This window comes from Phocoena sinus, chromosome 17, assembly GCF_008692025.1.
Source record: "Phocoena sinus isolate mPhoSin1 chromosome 17, mPhoSin1.pri, whole genome shotgun sequence".
NCBI lineage: Eukaryota > Metazoa > Chordata > Mammalia > Artiodactyla > Phocoenidae > Phocoena > Phocoena sinus.
The window spans coordinates 7,359,700-7,373,940 of NC_045779.1; positions in this window are offsets into that span (position 1 = coordinate 7,359,700).

The following is a 14,241-nucleotide window of genomic DNA, read 5'->3' on the forward strand; positions in this document are numbered from 1 at the left end:
GCAACAAGAGAAGCCCGCGCTCCGCAACGAAGAGTAGCCCCCGCTCGCCACAGCTAGAGAAAGCCTGCACATAGCAATGAAGACCCAACACAGCCAAACATAAAAATAAATTTTAAAAAATAATAATTTTTTTTAAAAAGTAAACTAAATAATATAAGTAACAACCCCCCATGAATCTACCACTTACAAATACAATTGCAGCATCCTGAGTACATCTCACGGGTCCCGTTTCCTACCTTCCCCCACCAGCCCTTGAACCAATCACTACCCTGAATTTAACGTCTACCTTTATCACCAGCATCCTTATATTTTAGCTGCAAATCGGGCAATTTTACATGTTAGCAATGTCACATAACTGATGCGCTCTAACTACACTTTTGCATCTCGCTCTTTTTTTACTCAACATTCCATTTCCACGTCAATCCGTCATGATCCATGGAGTTCCGCTTCATTTTGTTTCAGAGTCTCCCATTGCGTCACCGCGCACAATGACACGCCTACCCTGCAATCTGCGTGTTTGTCTGAGACATCACACAGATCTTTTTTAAGGTACACGATTCTAACTAAACGCGCTGGTCAAAAATATTTGATCAGATTCCCTTTTTAAAATTTTACTATGTTTTGGCATGGTCACTGAATTGAAGAGGATTCCACAAAGGATCAGGAGGCCCAGGAAAACTGGCATCTAAAAGCCGGACGGAGTAAAAGCCCCCGTGTCTCTAACAGAGCCACACTGCGCAAGGGTAAAGGCTACTTAGTGTCCCAGAGAACCTAATTCTCCCAACATGGTCCATCCATCAGCCTAATGCATATTCAGGATGCTGAAAATCGGCAGTTTTCAGTTTCTCAGGAATCTTAGCATCTGCAAAGTGCTCAGTGCAATGAAATAAAACACGTTTTTAATGTTTGGCCGAGACTTAAATCGTCAAGAGCCAAGATTCAGAGCAAATATTTCCACATTAATTGAAAATTTTATTGTCAAATAATATTTCATGGTTTATTCACGCACAGAAGTGCTACTTATCTTCTACCGTTCACTCCAGTGATTTCGCAGAGAAGCCAGAGGCTATTCTCAAAATTGGGGTGACATTTAAAATCAGGGTGACATTGTTTTTCTCACATGCAAAAATAATGATTTTTTCCTTTATGCTGAGTATCTTCTCCACTGGGTGATTTTGCTGATAATAATATCTTTCCTGCCTAGCTCAGAGGATAGTTAGAAGGATCCAAAAAGAGATAACACGTGAGAATCTGCTACATAAACTGTAGAGGGCTTTATAAACATTGTAGATTATTATCATTATCATTATTATTCATTCAAAGTAAGACTCAAGCACCAAGGACTCAAGGGGATGTGGGACCCAACTGAGGAAATTAATTCTGAAATGTACACAGAGAGGAGAAAGAGAGAGACAGCCCTCTGATGAAGGTGTTGTCCTGGGATAAGATTGCCTGCGCTCCATTCCGTCTCCACCCATTAATCTCGTGCAAGTTACCCAACTGATCTAAGACCCAGTATTTTTAATTTGTAGAATAGGGATAATGAGAGTATTTTATCAGATTTCTACATTAGTAAATTAGATAATTTATGTAAAGTGTCTATAGTAAATGCTCACTTGTTAGCTATTAATATTTCACTAGAACATAAGCAACACAGATGCAGGGCTTTATCCCTTTCGTGCATTCATTCATTCATTGTTTAAACAGATGTTTATTACCAGACTCTGTTCTAGGCACTGTATACCGCAGTGAAGGAGACAAGGTCCTTGCTCACAAACAATAAACAAGTAATTGAGGTCATTTCAGGGAGTGGCAAGTACCACAAAGAAGCTGATACAGATGAATTATAAATACATAGAGCTACAGGAGTGCAAGGCTGGAAGCAGGGGCCATAGACAGGTGTCCAGAAGGTCGTCCAGAAGGATCATGTTTGACTTAACCCCTTGTCAGCATTCAGGTGTTAGGTCACATGTGCCAGCCGTGCAAAGATCTGAGGGAAGAGAACCTCACACTGAGGAAATAACATTTGCAACATGTCTGGAACAAAAACTGGCTTGGCGTGTTCAGAAGACAGACGGTGCCCCAGTCTGTCTTGAGCCTGATGGATGAGAGGAGGAGTTGATGAGGAAAGGTGGAGAAAGAGAGCAACCCCATCACGTGGAGCTCGAAGGGCCAAGTGAGAAAACTGAATTGTGTCCCAGGTGCATTAGCCTTGATAACCCATAGCCCCTTGCCTGCATTTCTTGAATACTGTAAATAATATATTCACAAAGTATTTTTTAATAATTATACTAAAAGGCATTCTGGATACTTTAGAGACTTAAAGACTCTCAAGAGATGCCTTCTCTCAGGAAAAATCAGAAATTAGTTATGCGTTCCATTTTTAAAGTGGGATCTATCTAATTTAGCAGTGACTTTTAAAAACATATTTATTGGAGTATAATTGCTTCACAATGGTGTGTTAGTTTCTGCTTTACAACGAAGTGAATCAGTTATGCACATACACACATCCCCATATCTCCTCCCTCTTGTGTCTCCCTCCCACCTTCCCTATCCCACCCCTCTATGTGGACACAAAGCACGGAGCTGATCTCCCTGTGCTATGCAGCTGCTTCTCACTAGCTGTTTTACATTTGGTATTGTATATATGTCCATGCCACTCTCTCACTTCGTCCCAGCTTACCCTTCCCCTTCCCCGTGTCCTCAAGTCCATTCTCTACATCTGCGTCTTTATTCCAGTCTGCCCCTAGGTTCTTCAGAACGATTTTTTTTTTTTAGATTCCATATATGTGTTAGCATACGGCATTTGTTTCTCTTTCTGACTTACTTCACTCTGTATGACAGTCTCTAGGTCCATCCACCTCACTACAAACAACTCAATTTCGTTTCTTTTTATGGATGAGTAATATTCCATTGTATATATGTGCCACATCTTCTTTATCTATCCATCTGTCGATGGACACTTAGGTTGCTTCCATGTCCTGGCTATTGTAAATAGTGAACACTGTGGTACATGACTCTTTTTGAATTAGCAGTGACTCAATGCAATGTCTCTCCTTTGTTTTCTCATTCAATAAAGATGGCTGTTCTGACCATATGTAATTGGGCAAAGGTGAGACTTTGCTTTTTTTTAATAACCATTTCTTAATTGAAGTATAGTTAATTTACAGTGTCGTGTTAGCTTCAGGTGTACAGCAAAGTGATTCAGTTATAAATATATAGTTTTTCAGATTCCTTTCCATTATAGATTATTACAAGGCATTGAATATGGTTCCCTGAGCTATACAGTAGGTCCTTGTTGTTTATCTGTTTTATACGCAGTAGTGTGTATATGTTAATCCCAAACTCCTAATTTATCTCCCCCCACCCCCTCTATCCCCTCTGGTAACCATAAGTTTGTTTTCCATGAGACTTTGCTTTCAACCTGGAGCGAAGATGGTCATATTTGGGATTATGACACAGACGGTTTACGTCTGCGATGTTGTAAACGTTTCGTGTTTTGCGCTCACCAAAATGTGGTTGTTGAACCCTTAATATGTGGCTCGTGCGACTGAGGAAATAAATTTTTACCTTTGCTTCATGTTAATGAATTCTAACTTAAAGAGCCCTTGGCGGCAGTAGCCCTTAGGTGGCTACTATATTGAGTAGGGCAGGTTGTACTTTTCTCTGCCTTGACCATTTGCCTTCTTGAAGTGGCTCATCAGCCCCCCACACCTCGTGCCCACTGGTATGTCCCCCTTCTCCCTCCTGCATGTGCTGTGGCCCATTGGTTGAGGTGCTCCCAAACCTAGTTGCGTAGAGGGTTCCTGTGGGACCGCTGACCCTCATCATGCTCCCTGGTCCTGACTCTGCCCCAGCCCACAGCCCTCGCTCCGTCATGGGGAGACGACGAGAAGGACCTCGTGTGACCACATGGACGCAGAAAGCATGCCCATCTCTGCTGTTCAACAGGTAACGCAAAATTGATGCTTCAAACAACTTAGTGAATCACCCATGCAGTACTTTTGTCGGGGTAGAAGGCACATCTGTTTCAGATCAAAACAAGATGAGAGATGTTCCAGAATTAGCCTAAACTTAGTTACTCCAAAAGTCAAGGAATTCTTATATTCTTTTCTATTAGTTAAATCTTCCAAATCTGTTATCTTCTCAATATTGATGATAGTGAAACTACTGGATAATCATTTTTTAAAGAAAGGAAACAGCTGTTTGAATTTAATTGCAAATAAAACATTTCACTTTTGAATATAGCACTCCATTGTATCTTCGGGGAGAGGCAGGAAGAGAATGCAGATTTTTTTTTTTTTTTTTTCGGTACACGGGCCTCTCACTGCTGTGGCCTCTCCCGTTGCAGAGCACAGGCTCCGGATGCGCAGGCTCAGCGGCCATGGCTCATGGGCCCAGCCGCTCCGCGGCATGTGGGTTCTTCCCGGACCGGGTCACGAACCCGTGTCCCCTGCATCGGCAGGCGGACTCTCAACCACTGCGCCACCAGGGAAGCCCAAGAACGCAGATTTTTTAATCTTCTACTCAAATTTGCCTCTATCCAGGGAGTGAGTCAGTCACAAAGATGATTACAAGGAACCTCATAGCAGATTATCAGAGCAGTACTTATGGCAATTCAAACTGGCTCGTTCATGTTTTATTTTGTGTTGCCAACATGATTTCCAGACTTAAACATCTTTTACAAATCTTATTTAGGTTCCTTAGACTTGAAAGAACACTTTAAAAAAAAAACAGATTTTGATGAGTCAGGCGTAAATAAATCAGAAGCATGGAGATTAAATGTCTATGAGGAAAAAAACATCTAGAAGAAATGTGCTTGAGGAAAAATTCATTTGCGATCATCTTGAAACAAAACTATTTTTTTTAATGTCTGCTTTTCCAGAAATATAGATGAATGGAACAGGACAGAAAGCCCAGAGATAAACCCACACACCTATGGACAACTAATCTATGATAAAAGAGGCAAGGATATACAATGGAGAAAAGACAGTCTCTTCAATAAGTGGTGCTGGGAAAACTGGACAGGTACATGTAAAAGAATGAAATTAGAACACTCCCTAACACCATACACAAAAATTAACTCAAAATGGATTAAACACCTAAATGTAAGACTGGACACTATAAAACCCTTAGAGGAAGACATAGGAAGAACACTCTTTGACATAAATCACAGCAAGATCTTTTTTGATCCACCTCCTAGAGTAATGGAAATAAAAACAAAAATAAACAAATGGGACCTAACGATACTTAAAAGCTTTTGCACAGCAAAGAAAACTATAAACAAGATGAAAAGACAGCCCTCAGAATGGGAGAAAATATTTGTAAACGAATCAACGGACAAAGGATTAATCTGCAAAATATATAAACAGCTCATGCAGCTCTGTATTAAAAAAACAAACAACCCAATCAAAAAATGGGCAGATCTAAATAGACATTTCTCCAAAGAAGACATACAGATGGGCAAGATGCACATGAAAAAATTCTCAACATCACTAATTATTAGAGAAATGCAAATCAAAACTACAATCACCTCACACCAGTTAGAATGGGCATCATCAGAAAATCTACAAACAACAAATGCTGAAGACAGTGTGGAGAAAAGGGAACCCTCTTGCACTGTTTGTAGGAATGTAAACTGATACAGCCACTATGGAGAACAGTATGGAGGTTCCTTAAAAAACTAAAAATAGAATTACCATATGACCCAGCAATCCCACTACTAGGCATACACCTAGAGAAAACCATAATTCAAAAAGACACATGCACCCCAATGTTCATTGCAGCTCTATTTACAATAGCCAGGTCATGGAAGCAACCTAGATGCCCATTGACAGATGAATGGATAAAGAAGATGTGGCACATATATACAATGGAATATTACTCAGCCATAGAAAGAAACGAAATTGAGTTATTTGTGGTGAGGTGGATGGACCTAAAGTCTGTCATACCTAGTGAAGTAAGTCAGAAAGAGAAAAACAAATACCATATGCTAACACATATATATGGAATCTAAATAAAAAATGGTTCTGAAGAACCTAGAGACAGGACAGGAATGAAGACAGACGTAGAGAATGGACTTGAGGACACGGGGAGCGGGAAGGGTAAGCTGGGACGAAGTGAGAGAGTGGCATGGACATATATACACTACCAAATGTAAAATAGATAGCTAGTGAGAAGCAGCTGCATAGCACAGGGAGATCAGCTCGGTGCTTTGTGTCCACCTAGAGGGGTGGGATAGGGAGGGTGGGAGGGAGACACAAGAGGGAGGAGATATGGGGATGTGTGTAAGTGCATAACTGATTCACTTCGTTGTAAAGCAGAAACTAACACACCATTGTGAAGCAATTATACTCCAATAAAGATGTTTTTAAAAAAAAGTTAAAAAAAAAAAAAAAGCTTCTTTTGGGGAATTCCCTGGTGGTACAGTGGTTAGGACTCCACTTTCACTGCTGGGGCCTGGGTTCAATCCCTGGTTGGGAAACTAAGATCCCACAGGCTGCATGGTGTGGCCAAACGATAAAATAATATAGAATAAAAGCTTCTTTTGGTACTCAAACAACAGATTCCATTGTTCCCCTATATCATACATAGTAACTTCAAGTCACCCTGTCATGGCAAAGTTCTTTTTGACATGTATAGAATCCCTAGTGACTGAGCCAATAACACAGGCTCCCAGGATTTCTGTGGCAGGTGGGATTACTTCATTCAACAACACTTAACAGCCATTCTCATCCAGCTAATCCCAATACTGTAGCAGCATCTCACAACATCTATGGTATTAACAGTTGAAGCTTCTTTTAATTAATCCTTTCCCTACCAGAGTAAGAGTGGATAGGGTTTCTCTGATGTAAGAGGATTGTGGAATCCTCTTCTCTATTCTAGAGTAAGATTTTTTTCAAATTCAGATATCTGGGGCCTAGGAGTATATGGCTTTGGATCCCCAGAGGGGCAAGGCTATCAGTGTGAAAATATTGATGTTGTCTCAAAAGCAAAGGTAATCACAGACACTGAAAGTACATGGCCATGCTCGATCCTGAAGTGGTCACCTACAAGATCCAGCGCATCCATACATTACTTTTGTGGTTCTATTTTAAGTATCTTCATATTATAAACACAAAATAAGAAATGTTCTTAGAGGTGTATTGGACCTGAAAGAAAAGAAAAACAACCCAGCAACTCTAGTTCACGAAATACCACCCTAGAAACTACACATTTAGTCAATTATAATTTAGAGAAACTCTGCCTTACTTTAGGTGTATTTCTAGAATGCAGACTCATCACTGCTGTTTCCTACTTAGTTATCATAGAGAATATTAAATAAATAGTATCAAATATGCCCATGCACACTAATACATTAAGGAGGGAGTTAATTTCTAACTAGAGTCAGGAATAAACCCATTGTAGGTCTGTCCATTATTCACCAGCTCGCAACGCTACAGTAGTCGACACATCACTTTCTTTTTAGCACTGAAGATGGATGAGCTCACTACGATTTCTAACTTATGGATATGTCCATGATGTCCCTCTGTTAACCAGAGAACAGAAGACAATGTTAGTCTACTAGAAAATGTTTTGACCAAGAGCAGAGTTTGTTGGAAGTTCCAGGTCTGTGTGGTCCAATCTGATTCTCCACAATTTTCATCACTGAGATGAATGGATTGATGCTGAGGTCAACTAGAAAGCTGTTGAGGGAATAAATAGGCTCAGATATTTGTGGAATCTTGCTTTTTAAGCCAGTTCTTCAAGGGAGGTCAGTGAATCCATCCAATAAATATTTGCTGAGTATTTATATATTTGTTGAGTATTTATTACATTTATATCCATAAAAGCTTACTAAATAGTCATGAATGGATAGAATTTTTGGCTAATAGATGGACAAAATACCTTCAAAACACATTCTGCATGCATTCTCTTGGTAAATGTGTGATCTTTGGAACAGATAATTATGTAATTATAAAATTAATGGTTGATTAGATTTTTCCAGAGAAAAAAAATTAATTGTATCAAACACAATCTCCAGAAAGTTGTTCTTCAACAGGCATAATTTTCTTTTTGCTCGGTCCTGTGGTATAAACCTCATATTAAAATAGTTTAAAAGCAGGTAGCCCTGTACTTTCTTTGGGGTAATTAATTCAGTAGCTTTATGCTATTGAATAATGTTGTTCCATAGTGACACAGATACTGTAAAACTATTAATATCCTACACTGTAGTGCTGTAGAAGCTACTTTATCTGGAAATATCTATTAACCAAGACTTGTGTACATGTACAGTACAATGGAAATTGATGTTTATAGTCATATCCTGAAGGCACCTGGAGATCTCAAAATGCCTTCTAAAAAATGTCACCTAAAGCATAAAGCAATTAAACTTGATCAAGCAGCAAACATGTCTCTATTACTTTAGGCAGAGACAATAAAAAATGTGTTAAGGTATGGTTTCTGCTCACAAGGACCTTACAGCTGTAGAGAGAAGTACAACCCACCCAACAAATCTTTAATAAAGACAGTGTAGAATGTTAAAAAGGGAACTTTTGTCCTCATCCCAATGTCCTTATCTAGGCTTCTTGCCCTCAGATGAAGAGAACTTGTTACTGGCCAAAATATGAGACCTTTCTTGGGCTTTGCTTCCCGGGGGGAGAAGCCAGCACCCATGATCTGACGCCACCTTTCATTCCTGCTTCCCAGCGGTCAGCAGATTTCCCAGATGCAATTATCCTAGATTCAGGAGAGAAGTTTCAAGCCTGAACCACGTTGTCCTGCACAGATACTATACAAGAGGACAATGTTGGAACAGATGGGGTGATTACCAGCTATTAACACATTAGTATTTTATTAAAAATTGCTATATAGGGACTTCCCTGGTGGCGCAGTGGTTAAGAATCCGCCTGCCAATGCAGGGGACACAGGTTTGAGCCCTGGTCGAGAAGATCCCACATGCCGAGAAGCAACTAAGCCTGTGCACCACAACTACTGAGCCCACGTGCCTAGAGCCTGTGCTCCGCAACAAGAGAAGCCACTGCAATGAGAAGCCCACGCACCACACACCTCAGTGAAGAGTAGCCCCGCTTGCCTCAACTAGAGAAAGTCCATGCATAGCAATGAAGACCCAACGCAGCCAAAAATATAAATTAAAAAAAAATTTGCTATATATTAATCTCTTTGCATGAAGCCACGAGGAAAGAGGGATGAGTAATTAGCTTTCCAAAATCCCACTTTGAACTGTCAACATGATATTTGACCAGAAAGTAAAACTAAGTTTATATTTATTTGAGTTGTCATAAAGTTACTGAATGCATTTAACTTTTTCCCCAGCTTTCTTGAGATATAATTGACATATAAACTTGTGTGTTATGTACTTACCTACTGCAGTACAATGACCACTGTAGCCTTAGCCAACATCTCCATCACATGACAAAATTACCATTTCTTTTTATGGTTGGAACATTTAAGATCTATTCTCTTAGCAACAGTCAAGTACGTATACAGTATTGTTAACTACGTTCACAGTGCTGTGCATTAGGTACCCAGAATTTATTCATCTTCTAACTGGAAATTTGTACCCTTCAACCAACATCTCCCCCATGTGCATTGAAAGTTAACTTTAACTGTAGTTGGATATGTGATTTCCATACACTACTTTTGTAAAAAAAAATATTTATATTATGCGTATAAGAGGAACTTATGCATCTTAAGAGGAAACGCTAGAAAATGAAAAGAAGATGGCAAGACACAACAAGAATGAATTCATATAGGGCTAAGGTTCTCAACTAATACTACCTCCCTCATTCTTTAGTGACTATAAGCATTAGAAGGGCAAACTGTGTCATTTCAGTACTTAACTCAGTGGCTGACAGTTGGCAGTGCTTAAAAATGTTTGTTGAGGGCTTCCCTGGTGGCGCAGTGGTTGAGAGTCTGCCCGCCAATACAGGGGACACGGGTTCGTGCCCCGGTCCGGGAAGATCCCACATGCCGCGGAGCGGCTGGGCCCGTGAGCCATGGCCACTGAGCCTGCGCGTCCGGAGCCTGTGCTCCGCAACGGGAAAGGCCACAACAGTGAGAGGCCCGTGTACCGCAAAAAAAAAAAAAAAAAGAGAAAAAGGGCTTCCCTGGTGGCTTAGTGGTTGAGAGTCCGCCTGCCAATGCAGGGAACACGGGTTCGTGCCCCGGTCCGGGAAGATCCCACATGCCGCGGAGCGGCTGGGCCCGTGAGCTACGGCCGCTGAGCCTACACGTCTGGAGCCTGTGCTCTGCAACGGGAGAGGCCACAACAGTGAGAGGCCCGCGTACCGCAAAAAAAAAAAAAAAAGAAAAGAAAAAAATGCTTGTTGAATGAATGAATGAATTTCTAACCAGGGTCTGGAGAAAATGAGGCAAGCTGCGACCCAAAATCCACTAAGTAATCTAAGAATCTTTCAGGACCTATTGATGACCTAAGAAGTCATCGCTGAGGTGTTTGGTCTGTGAATGCATCTGTGTTGTCTCTTTTCATCAATAATTGCAAGATAACATTACTGGATCACAGGATGTTTCTGACTTAGAGTAGCTTTACCGGTATAAAGATGACCTTAATGCACATCCCTGACACCACCTCACTTTCAATATTTTTGAAGTGGAAGTGTACAGGCATCTATTTTGGAGCATGTCCCTAAATTGGGGAAATATACACATCACCAAAACACACTAATTGAATTTTAGTCCATGCTTAGTATAGGCCTCTAATTCCACCTGCTATGCAAACCCAAAGTCCACATCTGCTCTTCTATAAAAGATGGAGAGTGGGTCTGTTTTGTAAACTTCTAAATTGGGAGTTTATTCCACAATTATTTTGACAAATTTGCTTCAAGGAAAATTTGGAGCATTGGAAATGGGCCCAAAATGTAGGGTCACATGCTTGAGCACCCGGCCAAGTTTTGCCAACAGCAGAAATTTAATTGGCAGGCAATATTCAAATACAAGTATGTGACTATTGATGTTATTGTTGAAGACTGAGGAGGAGAAAATTATACTCATCTCTTTTTCATTATACTTTTTCATTTTGACCTAAATTTACACTTATAGAGGGACTTCCCTGGTGGTCCAGTGGGTCCACTCTGTGCTCCTAACGCAGGGGGCCTGGGTTCGATCCCTGGTCAGGGAACTAGATCCCACAGGCCGCAACTAAGACCCGGTGCAGCCAAATAAATTAAGTAATTAATTAAAATATTTTTTAAAGATACATATATATTAAAAAAGAATAATAAATAAAGTTACAGAAAAGTTGCTGGTGTTTATTCTACACTTTACCACCTTAACTCTCCAATTGTTTACATTTGTTTTATCCATTTGCTTTATCATTTCCTCTCTCTCTCTCTCTCTCCCCCTCTCTCCCAGTAGTATTCATGGGTGTTGTATACATACATACGTGTGCATATTTTTTCTGAACCATTTGAATATGTTGTACACATCATGATGCTTTAAACTTAAATCTTCATTGTTTTTTCTAAGAACAAAGATATTTTCTTATATAACCACAACACAGTTATCAAGATCAAGATTATTAGAACTGATGTGTCTAAAGGACAGTCCATGCTCAAACTTTAGCAACAGTTCCAATAATGGCCCCTACAGCTCTTTTTCCCTTGTCCATGACCATACATTGCAGTTAGTTGTCTCATTTCATCTGAAATAGTTCCTGAGCCTTGCTCTTTATTGCCCTTGATATATTTGAAGTATACACGCAGTTGTTCTGTAAGATGTCTCTTAGATTGGGTTTGCTATTTTTGAGATAGCGTTACAGGACCCCAGTTGCCTGCATAGACCTGTCCTGTCAAATACCCGTGTATCTGGGATACCCAACATTGGGACAATTGCTTTAAATTGAGACACTCTTTCCTGAACATTCCTGAGTCATTTATATTATCATAAGTCAATGCTTTAAAACCCGTTAGAACACCTCATGATTATATCAGTTACAAAACAGGCTACCTAGCTATAGCAGAGAGCCAAACATAGCTTAAACGGAACTTCATTTCCCTCTCATGTAATAGGCCAGGGAAGAGTGATCCAGGACGGGTTGGGTGCCCCTGCCATGGTCAGCACACAGCTTCCATTTCTGGTGCAGAATAGCTGCTCCAGGCCTCCAACCAGTGGGAAAGGCCAGAGATGTGTGCACACACCCTTTTTTAGAGAGATGAACTGCATATATGGCAGCATCACTTCTGCTTATACCCCACTGTGCAGAAAGAACCTAGTCCCAAAGAACACACCAACCTGCAGGAGAGGCTCGGATACGGGTCTCTTTATGCCCTTTATGCAGTGAGAGGCCTGCGTACTGCAAAAAAAAAAAAAAAAAAAAAAAAGAATCCACCTGCCAATGCAGAGGACATGGATTCAATCCCTGGGCCAGGAAGATCCCACATGCCGAGGAGCAACTAAGCCTGTGCACCACAACTACTGAGCCTGCACTCTGCAGCCCGCGAGTCACAACTACTGAGCCCGTGAAACCACAAGTACCGAAGCCCACTCGCCTAGGGACGGTGCTCCGCAACAAGAGAAGCCACCGCAATGAGAAGCCCGTGCACCACAATGAAGAGTAGCCCCACTAGCCACAACTAGAGAAAGCCCGCGCGCAGCAACGAACACCCAACGCAGCCAAAAATTAATTATTAATTAATTTTTAAAAATTGTGACTTCCTACCAAGATACACTTACAGTAATGTCTGTCCTTAATTCGAGACCCAAATCCTTTTTACCATAGCATTTTTATTGGAAACTTGACCTTCACGTAGAGTTCTAGTAAAATCCAGCAACTCATGTTTACAGTGAATTTTATGTAACTAGCATAATTTTAGGAAATAAATTGAAGAGGCATGTGAAGTGAAAGTCTTGATAAACACATTTGTTTCTGATAAGTAGTGACAAAGTACAGATACTTTCCCTTGATGGCTTTTAAAATATGTTTTTAGAGAACTGAGTTGTATAATAATAGTAAATATCAACATCATAGTCTAGATCATTACCAGACTCACACTGGGCAGAGGGGAAGTTTTTTTTCTTTTTGGGATTTTTTTTTTTATCTCTGTCTTCCATTTGACCCCTCCCTGCACTCCCGTCAAGCACTCTGTTGTTTGGCACTTGTTTTTCTGAAACCAGCACCTCCTAGGTGATCCCAGGCAAGCCTGTTTTATTGCCTTGGGTGCTCTCACTAGCCCCAATAAACCAAGGTTTACTGCTGTTAATATCACCTTCGATGAAGGGGTGTTAATACTCCTTTGATAAAAATCAGCCAATCCAGGATCATCATGGTGGTAACAATTAAATGATACAATCAGTGATTCTGGTGAGATGTGCTCTAGGAAGGAAACCAGAAGGGCCTCTCATGGGACTTTCTTTCCAATTAACTCAGGTAACTCTTCAAAGTTTCTGAAGATGAGAGTTTCTGCTTTCCTTCCAAACTCAATGGAGCTGGGCTCTGAATGTGGTCTTTTTCAGGTACAGCTATGGCTAACAAGAGACAGAAATAATGAAATAATAATAATTGGTATTTATTCAATGCCTAGTATGGGCCAGGCATTGGCTACTCACATTACATTTGTTAGTTTCTTTCATTCTCACAGTAATCCTGTGAGCTACTAGAGTCCCCCGTTGTCTGGACGACCCATGTTCACGTAATAAACAGATGGGCAGGAGGTAACTAGTGTGGCAGTGGAACCCCAGACACTAGATTGTTACACTGACCCCCAGCGTTTCCAGGAGGAAGGCATTTTTGAGTCCCTTGAAGTCCCAGGGGACTGCAGCCATGACCTCAACTTGTACACAAAGTCACCTGCCTGCTAGATTCCATGCCTAGGGTCCAGGTGCCATTTGTTTTTTCTATAAGAACTGTAGCTGTCACTAAGAGTTGTATCAATTATTTCATTATTTTACTATGAGAATCTTTAAAAAATAAATCAAACCTTATAATCATGAATATATTGCAGCTCTGTTCACTACAGCCAAGATGTGGGAATAACCTAAAGGTTCATCGATGGATGAACAGATAAAGAAAACGTGGTCTATAAGTACAATGGAATACTCTTCAGCCTTAAAAAAGAAGGAAATCCTGCCATATGTGACAACATGGATGAACACTGAGGACATCACGCTAAGAGAAATAAGCACAGAAGGACAAACAATGAATGATTCCAGGTATGTACGGTATCCAAAGTAGTTAAAATCATAGAAGCAGAGAGTAGACTGGTGGGGAGCAGTGTCGGGGGG